The sequence below is a fragment of the Tamandua tetradactyla genome, chromosome 11, assembly GCF_023851605.1.
Source record: "Tamandua tetradactyla isolate mTamTet1 chromosome 11, mTamTet1.pri, whole genome shotgun sequence".
Lineage (NCBI taxonomy): Eukaryota > Metazoa > Chordata > Mammalia > Pilosa > Myrmecophagidae > Tamandua > Tamandua tetradactyla.
The window spans coordinates 15,812,088-15,826,877 of record NC_135337.1 but is presented as its reverse complement, the minus strand read 5'-3'; the positions used below and the strand labels follow the sequence as shown (position 1 = coordinate 15,826,877).

Genomic DNA, 14,790 nt, shown 5'->3' with positions numbered 1-14,790 from the left:
ATAAAATCCTGTTGTTAAAACAACCCATTGTAAAGATTTTGTTTTGTCTTCACAGCCAGGAAACTGAGACAATAGTGTTTTTTGTTTGTTTGTTTTGTTTTGCTTGGAATGGATAGAGTAAGGGTCTGGCTGAAGTATCTTGGATAACAAAATATAATTCACAACATATTTCTTGGCCTGAAAAATTATATGCCAAATCTAGTATCTTACAATAATGTGCCAGCATACTTGATACCTTGGAAATGAAGATGCTGTTCTCTTTACATGTCAAGGAAGACCATGCCCATCTGTTGAAAGTACTGTGAGACGTTTAAGAAGTTCTTAACCAGAGTCAGGAAATACAGTGAAGAAAAAAATTTCAGCTCTTTTTTCTTGCCCACCATTCTAAGATACATAAACAAGTCCCAAGCATCAAAGACGACATTGTGCTACAATAAGGAAAATACTTCAGTGCCATTTGAGGGCTTGTTCTTTATCCTGGGAGAGAAATTTGAGTTTTAGAATTTCATCTTTTCTGAACTTAATTAACCAAAGTGTTTTGATAGCCAGTACCCCTGTTGTGAGAAACAGTTGAGTCCCATTCAGGATTAATGTGGCTTAAAAAGTAATGTGACCTAAAGGGCGGGCCACAGGGGCTCAGCACGCAGAGTTCTCGCCTGCCATGCTGGAGACTCGGGTTCAATTTCCGGTGCCCGCCCATGCAAAAATAAATAAATAAATACATAAATAAATAAATAAATAAAAAGGAATGTGTCCAGTATCCCACAGATGAAAGATGTTAAGATTATTTTTATTTTATCTTGAGATTTCAGTCTTTCTAACAGAAGCTATCGCCTAATTCATTCATTGAAACATGCTTTTTAAAAATAGTGTCTAGGTTAGAGTCATCTATATCTGTTTAGTGATAGCCATTTATGGAGTGTGTTTCATGCTACATTTTATTGCTGTTCTTCATGATAACTCAATGACACATTTATTATTACCCCAAATTTATAGGTGAAGTAAAAGGGTTAAGGAAATTCAGAAAGTTGCCTAAAGACATGGTGCTGATGTTTTAGCTAAATCTCCTGCTTCTTCCATTCTGGAATATAGCATTTTGGCTAGAGGTTTGCCTGTTTATTGTTTTAAAATATGCATATCTTCTTGCTTCCTTTTTAAATTTCTAGTTTTCCTGACTCCCTCCGTCTTCCTTGACCATTTTGGAGGATTTGTTGTTTTTCTGTCAAAACTTTGAGGATACTTTTATTGTAACACTCTCCATGCCTTTCTGAGTTTTATGACCTTTTAATGTGTTTCTATAACATCCTGTCTTTACCTTTGACAGCCTTTGCTACCCTGTTATATGATCTCCGAATTGTCTCATTCACTTATTTCCCCTGCTGGGAATGAGAGCAAGGTTCTCATTCCCAGCCCTACATTAGAACTTCCTGGGGTGATTCCACAAAATCCCAGTGCTTTTATCCTACCTTTGGGGATGAAATTCAGAGATTGGTGTTTAAGTGTCTAAATAAATTTAACGCAAATTCAAAGTTGAGAGCTACATATTCACCTGGAAACTCTTGAAGGCTAAGGGTAATTTGGCTATGTCCCCAAAACTGAGTATATTACAGATAATCAGTAAATAGTTGTTGAACGAATGAATTTTAAAATGCTGGTTAGCCATGACTTTTGTAATATAAATATTTAATTTATTTATTTGATTAATGTAAGGTTGATGAATACATGAATATTGGAATACTGTCAAGGTTATAATGTTTAGCTTCGAATTCAGCAGGTACCTTCTGATTTTACAACTAAAATGTGTTTGCCTAGCAGAGGTCAGCATATCTGGTCCTTCTAGGATGCTTCATAAAAACTCTAAACTCAGGAAAAAGCAGCTTATTGGGGTGAATAAAGTATAATAGTACAATCAGCATGGGAGTTTTTTTTGCAAGTCTATCCAGGATTTAAAGAAACTTTACCTACTGGTATTTTCTATCCTACTCAACATTTGTGTCAGAAAACAGGAGGCATTTTAGGATTCAACAACCTGCAACAGGGAGGCTAGCACCAACACACAGCAGGCTATTGCCTTGGGCGATTTCACAGGAGAAATTGATTTTTACCCTAGGTAGCTATCAGGATATTACTAGACTTCTTAGGGTTATAAGGACATTAAGTGGGATTTTTAGGACTGTAATAGATCCTCTGGGTCTCACTTCAATGGCAATCAATACTCATGGTCCTCCTTTCAAGGCGCTGGGAAACCTGCTGGTATAATTAACGCACTGAGGTATTATTTTTCCCCTTTCTGTTTTCTTCTTTAGGAAGTTAGGTAAGTTACAAGGCAGATGTCCCATATGGAAAGCTATTGCATAATATGAAACAAAAGTCTGGTCTCTAATAATGAGGAGTGTTGATGAGGGGAAAATGAGTAAATTGACTTGAATGTGATAGATCAAGAAAATTCTCTAGGGTACCAGATTTCAATTTGGCATGCAAATCCAGACTCACTTAACATACCCACAGTGAGAACCACAAGTAGTTCTAAGGCCAGTTTTGTAAAGATTCATAAACTTATCAGTTGTTTATCTCTGTAACCATAGGATCTCATAGGATCATACATTATTTTAGTATTGATAAGTACCGATTCTTACTGCAGGCTGTATGAAATTAAATTCAGCAATTTAAAACAAAGCAATAGCCATTTATTGAGGGCCCACCATTTTCAAGACTGGGCACTTAGAGGAATAGGAAGTTGAGTAAGATAAGGTTCCTGCCCTCAAGGAACTTAGCTTTGAGTAGGGAAACTGCAGATCTGAATTATAAAATAAAACTTTGTAAAGGGTCTAATGGGTTAGAGACTAGCAAAATGGTAAGGAGATTGATTTAGGGGACGTCAAGCAGTTGCCTCTTCTCTGTGGACACTCTTTTTTCCATTCTGCTGTAATCATCAACTCATTTGAAAAGGGTATGCTTGAGAAAACATGATTCATACATTATTTGTTTTTAAAACATAAGCAGAAACTCACTATACATTTCCATAGACATCCAAGAGCATACTTTCACTCTAAGTACCTGAATCCAAGATCCTTAGAAAAAGGAATTTCACTGAATTAACCCTTATAAATAACTTGGTTGTATTAGATCCTAAATTAAGGAATTTAAGGAATGCTTATACCCATTTGTTTAGTGCAGTGCAAATCTTAACAGCACTATTATGTACATTACCTTATAGAAACGAACTGCCTATGTTCTTACAATAAGACTTAGAGATGCATTAGAGTGGTTTGAAAATGTGCAGGTTAAATGCCATACCGTATACTACATTAGGAAATTCACTAATGTGGACTAATACAGAGTGTGATGTTTCATTATATTTTCAAAGGTTTTAAACTTTAATTTACCACATCCAGGTAGCCCTAATTATTGCCATTTTCTCTTAATTTTTTCATGTGGTTCTTACTGCCATTTGCTTAGTTTTGGGCTTTATCCAAATAAATATACATAATTCAAGGAAAGGTTTCTGAATGTCTGACTATTTGCATTGTGTGCGGGGATGGCCTGTGCATTATAGGATATTTAGTAGTATCACTGGCTTCTACCTACTAGATGACAGCAACATTCCCCCCTTCCCACCAGTTGTCGCAACCAAATGCTCTCCAGATGTTGCCTAATGTCCCCTAGGTGAAGTGGTGTACAATAGCAAAACTGCCCCTGTTGAGAACCTCTGGTTTAAAGTAACTTCCTAAATATTCTCCCTCAAGTTTCACCTCCTCTCATAATAGCTGTTATTTTAATATTTTATTACATTGCTTTCATTATGTCATTCCTGTGGCCCCAACTTTCAGTGACTCTTTACCCCTAAAATTCAATGCCTTTATTCCCCCATACCTACCTTTTTTGTTTCATCCTTAGCAAAGTAATGCATGCATGTGTTAACAAATCAAAGAATACAGAGGAACTATGAAAAACAAGTTTTCTGCTCTATTCTTTCCCACTCTCACATCTAAGAGAAAACTAAAAAAGATTTTTAAAAAGTTCTGAATTAGTTCTCTTTTCTCCATAACTCTAGATATATGTATACTTCTATTTATTTCACTTATCAACTCTGGGCAATACCTGTTCTAAGATGAAGTTATATAATTTGCCGTTTCATTCTCTTCTTTCCATTTATTTTTTGACATTTAGGTGATTATTTATAGCCATGCATGGTGACCTTTTAAAATTAATCTGTTTACACCACTGGATCTTGGTCCTTCAACTTTCAGGATCACAATATTGGAAGTCATTAAAACAAATTTGCATTATTATGACTATGCAAACATTTTTCAATGCCAGGCCAAGTACAAAGCTGTAATTTCATTTTCTTCCCCACAGGTCCAATGTCATGATCCTTGCATCACTTGAAGAAGCATGCAGTGTCAGTGTCAACATTTTTTTCTTCAATTCTCATCACCTGCGAAAAATCATCCCATATTTTGCATTAATTAAGAAATAATCCATATTTCTTTTGTGAGTTTTTATTTGCTTGTTCCTTATACTATTTAACTGCTTTCCTTCATCATGTCCTCACTTATTATGTCATTTTCTTCCCCGAATACCCCAAATCCAGCCACTATTGTCCTGGAGTGCTCCATTCCTCCACTCCAATCTAGAGTTATTATTCTCTAGACCTGGGTCTTCTCTTCTGTATTTTCCTCCTATATTGGAGCCACAGTTTCCTGGATCCAATGTCTTCCTAACTTTTGTTTTACTGTCATTTTATTAGGACATAGGTTCAAGTAACTTATCAAGAAAAAAAAATGTGGGAAGTAAACTCTGCATGGGTCTTTGCATGACAAAAAATGTTTCCCTTCTAGCCTTACCTTGATAGATGGGTTGGGCACACAACTTTAAGTTATATATTTTGTTCACACTTTTAACTTATTTTCAGGGTTACACATTAGTATTAGGTTTCACTAAGATATGCCGTGGTAATACGCAACCCCCAAATCTTAGTGGTTTGCAACATACCACCTGTGGTTTGGCTCTAGCTTTGTTCCTTGAACCTTGTTACATCTGAGATCTAGAATAAAGGAGCAGTCCCTGCCTGGGAATGCTCACCTCTCTGAAAGAGAAAAAAGGTACAATAGAACCATACGTTGATACTTAAAACTTTTGCTTGGGGTGGAGGATGGTGACTCAGTGGCAGAGTTCTCGCCTGCCACACTGGAGACCCGTGTTTGTTTCCCAGTACCTGCCCATATAAAAAAAAAAAAGTCTGCTTGGACACAGCATATATTATTTCCACTCACATTCCAAGCCAATTATGTGTCCAAACTTGACACCAATAGGACAGGAAACATATTCCGTCTACCACCATCACCATCTCTTGCCACCCACAAAGCAGAGGCCAGGGAGGGATTGGTCCTCTAGAGTGGGACAATGAATAACTTGGAATAACTCATTATAATACTGTAATGAGTCACATCTGAAAAGATTTTAGGACGTTCCCTTTATTCTTCCAGTTCTGAAAATTTATGATAATGTCTCTAGATAGTTCTTTCAGCTATCCATTATGCTAGGCACTTGGTAGGTCCTTCTGATGCAAAGCTTCATACCCTTCTTTAATGGTCTCTTTGATAGCCTCTCTTTCCTGTTATTCATTCATTTTTTTCCTATAATTTGGAAAAAAAATGAATTGCTTTCATCTTTTTATTTATTTTAATAAAAATTCCATTATATTGTCTTTTTACTCCATGACATTTTTGTAGATATTTCTTTTCATTTCTTTCTTTAAATCTTGACAATAACAAATTTTGTTCTGGTTGTTTTTTTTCTCAAAATTTTTTGTCTTTGTTTTATGGATACAATACATTCTTGGATCTCCCTGAGTGGAATAATGAGATTTTTTGATGTTCTTTTCTCTTTCCTGCATTATCTTGATTTCCCTCAATGTGAGCTTTTCCACTTACATGTCTTGTTTCTCTTATGATGCCAGTTCTTTTCCTAGACCTGATGGCCCTTAATGCTTGTGCATATTTAAGGAAACATGTATGACTGGATACTATGCATGGGGTTCTTCTGCTCTATAAATAGAAATGCTTTCAAGAATTTCTGACTAGAAACACTGTGAGAAAATAGGTTCAGTTTTGGTTTAGGAAACAGCATGTCAGGCTATGACCTTTCTATATGCAAAAGTGCAAAGGCTGCCCTTTGAGACTCCAATATCGACAAAAGATCCTTAAAGTTAATTCAATGTCCTTTTTAGGCTTTACCTCCTACACTCCATAAGTGTCTTACCTTTTTCTGCCTGAAGATGTGAACATAGATTGATATCAACCTATGGCAACAATTTAGTCATTGTAATGAAACGCATGCTTCTCTTTGCAGAGATCATCAGGAAATGAAAATGTGTTTGAATTTTTACAAGGTTGTGAATTTCACAAAGCTCATATTTTGTACTGGTGTGGAAGCCTCAGTCAATCCTTTTTCTTAGTGTAATTACCAAGCTGCGTTGGTTTCTCTCTGCTCCTTCCCAAAGTCTATCTGAATTTTAGATGATTTCATGAGGTGCCCTAGAGCACTTGCTTTCAAGCATTTTTAATCTAAAATCAATAATAATGCATAGTACATTGAGACTAAGTAAACACATATAAGTATAAACATGTACTTAACTGAAATAAAAATGCCATAAAATAGCTTACTATTATATACCTTCTCCATTTCAGATTCTAAAATTCTGACAAAGACCTACTAATTTGATTTTATGACTTACTAATAATTTCATAATGTGAAAAATAGCCCACTAGAACAATACTTCTAAAAAATAAAAATATTCTTTGGGTTTTCAAATAAATGTCACAAAATCCCTGCTTTAAAGCTATGCCTTTTATTTTTTCATGGTTAGTATTCAGAGCCTTATTTTGTTTTTTTTCATGTAATAATTCTCAGCAATCTTTGTTATCTAGGTATTTTTTCCAAAATTCAAACTTAGGAGAGGCCTCATTGAAGTCAAAACTTCAAAACTGAAATGCAGAAGAGACCCAATAATTGCTTGGTATATAATAATGAATACATGTGGCTATTGTTTGAATTAGTCAGTTAGTTTCTTTCTTGTGGCATAGAATTTAAAAAATTTTTCAAACAATTTTCACCAAAAAGATTTAAGCTTTATTGCTTGATTGTGGTCCGGTTTGATATTTTAAGGTTCCCCTAAGGATGGCTAGAAAATTATAATACAAAGACTGTGCTGCAGATTCCTCTTTGGCAGCTGGCTGCTCATGCTGAAAGCTTTCATAGATATTTTGATGAAAAATAGGGTCTATCACACTTGCCCAAGATTAGTCAAGCATTCTTTAAAATTAATTAAAATGTGGGACTAGGGGTGGGCCGCGGTAGCTCAGCAGGCAAGAATGCTCACCTGCCATGCCAGAGGACCCGGGTTCAATTCCCGGTGCCTGCCCATGTTAAAAAAAAAAAAAAATTGGGACTACCAGAGAAAGGGATTCAACAGCAACAGCAACGACAAAAATAAGACGTATGTGCAGTTCTGTTATAGAAGGAAAGGAGTTTTGTATTCAAGGTGATTTCTGAGAAAATAGCAGTGAATTCTAAATAAAAAATGCTTTTCAGTAAAATAACTCATGACTGAAAAGTAACCATGAGCAAACCCATGGTTAACGTCAATTGATTATGTGATGAATAAGTGAGGGTTTATTTTCAATTGTTATTTGGGAAATTGAATACCTTTCAAGTAGCTCTACAGTTGTATAAAGAGCATAGCTTTAAGTGGATCCTGTCATGCTACTGAAAAAATCTAAAGTGCTGGGTTAACTTGTATGAAAGAGAAAGTAGAATACTCCAAGGTAATTTTTCCCTTCTATTAGAGATTGGGAAAAAGGTGAATTTTTAAAGTTTTCCAGAACCCTTCCACCAAAGTGGTTAGGATTCCTTTAAGTAATAGTTACAGAAATAATCACAGATTATAGTGTCTTACAACTCCATTAACTAGGAAAGGAGAAATTGCAATATTTTTATTTTAATGAGCTGTCAGCTTCCTCTTTTGCTGTACCATGCATTGTAATGTCCTTGCTGTCTACACTGAATTGGGGCTCCAAGGAGCTGTTATTATTTGGGAATTCCTTTCTCTAATTTCTTGTGACATACGGGTGCTTAAATCTACAAGAAATGTGAGGTGAGGCAGAGGATTCCTGCAGACTTACTTGCTATATGCAGAACACTCATTTGCATTATTCATTAGATAAGAATATTGATTTGCATCTCATTCTGGATGTCTCCTTTAAGTGAAAAAATGCTGGCAAACTCTCCATATCCTCCCCAGTTTTTATATTGATAATAATTGTTAGGCGAATTAGAATTTATTGATGTTCTGTGTTTTGTCCTGCAACCTTTGCAATTTCTCTAAAAAAAAAATCCTAAACACCTCCAAATCCCCAAATCAATGTGCTTTTCCCCCTTGTGTTTAAAATACTGGAAGCTCTAACATTTGATGAAAAATCTGAATACATAAATATATTTTACTGAAATGCAAAATGAAACATTTATGATCAATATCTAACATTAGGAATGGGATGGAGGAGGGAGTGAAAAAAAAAAGTATAGGCACAAGTACTGGGTTTAAGTCTTCCTAAATCTCATGTTAGAGAAATTTCCTAGCAACATAAATATGCCACAGATTAGTAAATATTGATGGTAATAAATTCTTAACCTATTGATGGTCAAAATCCAAGTGATTAGCTTTTGCTTTGCATCTTCTGTTTAAAAACAATGGCAAATTAAGATTACATTTTCTTGCAAGCTTTAGTTTCACCTTCATCATCAAAAAGAATTATTGATGTCCTACTATGTGCAAAGCTCTGTGTTGGCCAATAGAGCTTCTGTGTTAGGTACCAAAAAAAAAAAAAATCATAAAATATCCTTATTCTCTCCTGGATCTTTTGTCTCAATTCCCCGTGATTGTAGTAAACTGAGCACTCACAGTTTCCATGGCTCTGACTCTGTAAGGCTTTATTAAATGTCCTTTAGTGATTCTCTGGGATTTTAAGTTGTGAACTGCACAAGAGACTCTGATCCATAATTGCATGTTCAATTGGAACCATTGATACATTCACAAAGGAGAAGTAGGATAAAGTGCAGGTGACAACATTTTTTATCCCCTTCAGGAGAGAAGGGGCAGAAGGGTCAGTGAATCGTTTTCCTGCCAACTGATTTGCTGCTGTTCAATTGCTACCTGCATAAGTGAAGGTATTCTATTGAAGGTTGCAGTTAATCTAGTGTCATGGATCAATCACCACTTTCAAAAATCAAAGGGAATTCCTATGATATTAAGGTGCCATTGTCACCAGGAACATGGTACCAGAAACATAATGTCTGGCTAGCCCAGATGGTTTGTTTTGAAGAGAGGTTTGTACAAATTGCATATTGTTTCATCCATACAGATAACAGAAGATTGAATCAATTTATATGTTTTGCTCTACTTTTTCATGTCCCAGTAGTGAAAGAGGTCATCACTAACATTTATTAACATGTTCACTGGGCATCCCCTCACCCAACTGATGTTTATTCTTGTCTGGTTCTTGTGATTAATGCTGCAATGCAAAACAGCCACTTTGTTCTGTATGGTTGTATCTGGCACACAGCAATGTTTAAAGCCTTTTGACATGCCTATAAGGAACACCATTTTTGAAATGGCCTCTATTTGCACTGTACTGAAACTGGAGTCCTGTCCAAGATTTGATTTTTGGCAAGTGATCAATTAGACCAAATTCAAACAGTGTTTTTCATGCTAGAGTGATTATTTAAATATATTTTCCCACTTCAAGCATTCAAACATTTTCAAATAATAAATTTGCATTGCACTTATTTAATTAGGGCCAAATAGTGCCCTTTCACAGTGATAAATATTAGTTTAAAAAAATTGGGGCAGCTTATGCATGGATGTATTAATTTTGGATGATTATGCAATTTTGGAGTCATCGACCTTTTGTTTCTGTCACCATCACATGGGCTTGTAGTGCCATGCTTCGTAAAAATGTCATTGGTAAGCTGTTTCCATAATAGAAGTCTTATTGTGGTTTCAGAATCATGAATGATCTGACTAAGGAGATTACATTTGAATGTCTCATACGCATTTCAAAAACAACATGGCCAAAACATAGCTGTGATATGTTTACCTCCCTTCCCTGCAAAACCCTGTTACTGATCATTGGTCTAAGCCAAAAAATCTGGTAGTTATGCTTGATCCTCCCTTTCTCTCATCCACTGTGATCTGATTGTTATTTTTATGTGATTATTGTTTTTATTTCATTCCCAACTGTAATGGCATAAAACAAAGAGGAACATGTGGAATGGGAGACGTTATTGCAGTCATCTTTGATAAATGCAGTCAGCCACAGTCCACTTTCTGTCCTCAACAATTCAAATCCTTCCCACATGCAAAATGTACTCATCCACCCCCCAAGACTCCTAAGACCACATCTCATTACTGGAAGTCAGGATGTTGTCATCTAAATCAGGTCCGTGTGCTAATAAAGCTCTTTTGCTGCAGTTCTTCTAGTATTATTCCTCTCCGTCTCTGAAAAGTTGTGAATAAAAGATTTTCAGTTATTTCCTCCCACCTACCCCACAGACAGTGGTGGAAAAGGCGTAGGATAACACTATAAACATTCCCCTTCAAAAAACTGGGTGGAACGGGAGGCATGAGCAGTCTCGGTCCAATGGCAATTCTGGAATTGACTTGGCACATGTTGCCAGTTCCTTAATAAGGACCCGATTGTACTTATCTCCAGCCCTTGGATCTACTTCCAGACTTTTGGTTCCACTGTCTGAGTTACTCTTCCTTTTCATAAGTCATGGCCCACATTGGCAGCTGAGTAGTTTTCTCATCCTGTTTCCTGCCTCCATAGCTCAGGGGTCCGAAAATCTCTCTTCATTTTATGGTTTGTATGTTCAATTCAGTCCAAGTTGTTGCAGTTCCTTTAAAAACTTTTGTGCTTCTTTGGTATCAATTTATACTATATTGTGTGAGAGAAAATATAGCCCAATATAGTGCCTGTCATGGGCTCCCTGTAAAGCTAGTGTGAGACATCATCCTTGCAGAAGATTCTTAGAAATCTGTTTTTTAAAAGAGAGGTCTGTGAGGCATGCCCTTAAATCCAAAAAGCCTTGTGTCTATTTGAAAGGTTTATGAGACATTATCTTAAATCTTTTTTGAAATTTTAGTGAAAGGTTTAACAGTCACAGCCTTGTCTTCTTCATCTTTACCCTGAGACATTTTCTTATCACATTCTCGATTTGATTTTGATCTTTGCATTGAGGCCCTTTCTCACTTTGAGAATCTTCTGCTGGGAGGCTGAGTGAACAATCATTTTTTTTTTCAAACCCAGCAAGGCTTTTTATATTGCCTCTAAAGTTTGTGTAAAAACTGGACAATTCCCTTTTGACTTTTATCTCTATAATGCTGCCTTATACATGACTAAAATGAACCAGTTGGCACTTTCAGCATTCTGCCTGAGAAATTTCCTTAGCCCAAACCACGAATTTTAGTATATTTTCTATTTACCATGTTGTTGCGGCAATGGGGTTGCCACACTTACTGTCACTGCATAACTAAGGTCAGTTCATCCTAGTCTTTGGTAACAATTTCCTCCCCATCATCCTAACCTTCACCAAAGTCTCTTCCAGGCCCTTGTAGCTTTCACTGTCTCCTTAAGGCCCTTCCAGCTTCTGCCTGCTGCCCAGTCCCAAAGCCAGCGCCCTGTGTTCTAGGCTTTGATATGTCAGCACTCCATTCTGGTACCAAATTTCAATTCTGTTTACTATTACTACACAAGAAGCAACACCAGAATTTATTAGCACAAAGCATCCTTTTTATTATGCTAACAGATTCTGTGGATCAGGAATTCAGACAAGGTACAGAAAGGATGGCTTGTCTCTATCCCACAGTTTTTAGGGTCTCAGCTGGAAACATTCAGCAGTTCAACAGCTGGGTCTGGAATCATCTTGAGATGTTTTCACTCACATGTCTGATAGATGATGTGGCCATTACTTGGAACCTCAGTTAGTGCTATGGATTGAAGTACCTTCAGGTGGTCTCTCTCTGTGGCCTGGGTTTCCTTACAGCCTGGTGGACTCAGAGTGGTTGAAATCATTACGTGGAAGCTCAGGGTCACAGAAAACAAGGTGAAAACTTAATTTCTTTGATAACCTAGCCTTGTAGGTAGTATCATGCGTGCTGTGCCCTGGTTAGTTGAAGCATTCAAAATCAAACCCAGAACGAGGAGGAGAATTAGACTCCATTTCTTGATGGAGGACTGCCAGCATCACATTGCAGAAGAATATATGGGATAGGAGATATTATGGTGTTCATCTTTGAAAAATGCAATCTGACACACCGTCATCCAGTCCATGACCAAGTCTTACTGATTCTACTTCCAAAATAAATCTCCAGTCTGTTCACTTACCTCCTTTGCCACCCACTCATGCAAACTATCATCATCTCTCCTCTAAACTATCTCATTAAACTCTTAACTAATCTTTCTGAATGTACTCTGTGCTCTTCTAAGTCATTTACCACCAAGCTGCCAGAAGAGAGTTATTAAAATTATATCTCAGTTAATATCCCTCCATGTGTAAAACTCTTTGAAGGCTTTCACTTGCATTTAGAAAAAAATCCAAACACTTTCCAGTGGCCTGAAAGGTCCACATGATCTCTCCTTGGTCTACCTCTAGAACTGTCCCATATGCCACCTCTTCCTTACGTACAACTCTCCAGTCACCTGAGCCTTCTGGCAATTCTTGTGCCATGCCAACCTCCTTTGTACCTCAAGTACTTTGCCCTTGGTTTTTCCTCTGCCTGGGAATCTCTCTCTGGTTCGTCATTTTTCTTATACTTCTGCAAGCTCCAAGCTTCATATTAAATGTTACCTTTTTCACTAATAATGATAATTATAGCTAGCATTCTTTTGGGTTAAGCTCAAAACATTTTTTCCAGCCCTGAAGCTATCTGGACTAGCTCTTGAAATCCTATGACTAATCACTAAGATTTAAATCTTATGACAGAGGAACTATTTTTTTATTTTACAATACTGAAGCATAGAGATGTTAAATAAAGTTCCCAAATTCATGTGCTAAAGGGTAGAGTTTAGAATTGTGCCAACACTCTCTGACTTCAGTGGTTACACTCTAAATCACTAGACCCTGCTGCCTCTAGAGAAAGGCTCTTCTTTTATTTTATTCTCAATCATACCACTTACTTCTCTATTTCATTTCACTGTTACTCTCTCTGGTTATTTTCTAAATATGTATTTATGTGTTTATTGCCATTATTTCACACTGATATCGAAGATTTTGTTGTTGCTCATAAAAAATTGCATCCCAGTACCCAAAATGGTGCTTGGCACATAAGTAGGTACGCAATAAGTATTTGATGGATAGATACATTGACAGGTTGATAAATATTTAACAACCAGCTTTGAGCAGGTAGTAGATGATAGAGGCTGATATGTAGCGTTTGTTAATTTCATACTTCCACCAAGGGCGATTTCAAACTCCAAACAGTTTCACGAAGTTCCTGAAAATTAGGCTCCATCATACCACAAAATGAATGAATGAGTTACTATTGCAAAGATCAGAGTAGTTCATCCCCAGTAACTGGTTTCCTAAGAGACGGTGGGGAAAAGGCTCTCTCTCACCATAAGCTGTTATGGTTTTAGTTCCAAATAAATCACACACACTGGGTGAGGGTTCAGGGTTCTGCTGTTATCAGAAGTGCAAATGGGCAAGGAAGAGTTTAAGACTGTGTGTGAGTTACTTAATACCTCTACAATAATGCAGTGAGAAACACCAAGACCAGATACTCTCATTTCTTCCTCTTTTTTCACTGCCTCAGGTGTTAGTCAGGGCACATATGATTCAGAAGCAAAGGCAGGATGACTGTTTTACCCTCTAAAGAGAAAAAATGGTAGGGATTGGAGCAGCAAGGAGTGAAGAGAGAGAAAGAAAAGAGAAAACTGTTAATATTTCACGTGAAGTCCCAAGCTATAACTTTGTCTAGGAAGAGAAATCTTGAGAAATTTTTTAGATTTTTTTATGCTGATTGACCATACAAAAGACTGATTTATGATTGGCCCAGTAATTTACCTCTGTGTATAATATAAAATAGCATCTATATTATTTTCTAAGCCACTCTATGCCACTTAGCATTGTTGGCAACATCTTATTTGGAAGTTTTTAATTACAAAAATATCAATTGAGAGCTCAGCAATCCATAGTCCCAGTTGATTTGAATCCGGCAATAGACCTGAATGGATTTGCTGCATTTAGTAAGGGATTCTATTTATTACATTGGGGATGAAAGCCCTGACACGGTGTGTTGGCAGAACACAGCACCAGAGTGTTCAGACGAGGGCCGATGCTTGGATATCTTGACTCAGCTATGTCCAGGGTGTAATGTATCTCTCATTTAACTGACGGTTCTCTAACTTGGCCCCATATGCTGCTGTCCTCACCCTCTGCATAAGTAATATCTTCTATTATGCACATTTACTTTGGGATTTTGAATGAATAGATTCTAAAATGCTCTCAATGCCAGCTCCAGGAGCTAGAGTTTTAAAAGTGCATGTGTAATTAATCTTGCTTTAGAATTTTGAATTAATACCAGGAGAAATGCTTTGCTCTTTATTAATTTTCAGGTTTGAGTCTAAAGAAAATAGCACCCACTTTTCTTGAAATCACATGAATAATATTGGAGCAAGTCTGTTTCAGTTGGAGACAAATACATTATATTTGTGTCTGATGGTAACCTAT

General features: G+C 36.7%; 1 protein-coding gene and 1 long non-coding RNA gene across 5 annotated transcripts in view; one reads left to right on the top strand and one right to left on the bottom strand.

The window, feature by feature from the left end:
• NTNG1 (netrin G1) overlaps nucleotides 1–14,790 on the top strand; it is a 377,262-nt gene that overhangs the window by 47,597 nt on the left and 314,875 nt on the right. The window lies entirely within an intron of this gene.
• The window catches only part of LOC143649406 (uncharacterized), a 37,319-nt gene continuing 26,684 nt past the window's right edge, over nucleotides 4,156–14,790 (bottom strand). Inside the window, exon 3 of the long non-coding RNA XR_013158973.1 lies at nucleotides 4,156–4,438. This is a non-coding gene — a long non-coding RNA (uncharacterized LOC143649406). The remainder of the gene's footprint in view (nucleotides 4,439–14,790) is intronic.